This window comes from Heterocephalus glaber, unplaced genomic scaffold (genome assembly GCF_053883595.1).
Source record: "Heterocephalus glaber isolate CG9 unplaced genomic scaffold, H.glaber_assembly_v1.0 deba00001571, whole genome shotgun sequence".
Classification (NCBI taxonomy): Eukaryota; Metazoa; Chordata; class Mammalia; order Rodentia; family Bathyergidae; genus Heterocephalus; species Heterocephalus glaber.
The window spans coordinates 86,502-87,066 of NW_028258356.1; positions in this window are offsets into that span (position 1 = coordinate 86,502).

Here is a 565-nt window from a genome sequence, read left to right on the forward strand (position 1 = left end):
TTTTTACAATAAATGTGTACTATATTTATAGTCTGGGGGAAAAGGGGGAAGAACACAACAAAATGGGCAGCAAAGGAGCAAATGGCATAAAACCCTTCATGTCTGGTCAGGGCAGTCCTTCTCCCAGCCCATAAGGCTTGTGTTTCTGCTCGCAGTAGGAAATAGCATTGCCTTTACATTTCATCACTTATTTCATGACAATCTCAGGCTCAGCAGTTACCCAGCTGACCTGCAGCACCAGGATCAGGGGTGAGACCCTGGGGCAGGCCACTGTGTAAGCAGCTTGACATCAAACCGCAGAGTCACTGCAGACAACCTATTCTCTTTTTGTTGTTTCTCATTAGATCTCTTTACATTTTTGTGGTTGTTGTTTTGTGGAGAAGACAAGGGTGTCTCATTGAAGCTTGAGGGAAATAACTGAATTTTAATGGAATCTAATTGGCTCCTATGGTTAGCTCAAAGAAGCTGTGGTCATAAAAGTTAATTAAATTAGATTCATTTGCATATTCAAGACCATTCCCGTCCTCACTTTAAAGGCAGAGAAAGAGAAAATATGTCCCAGTCT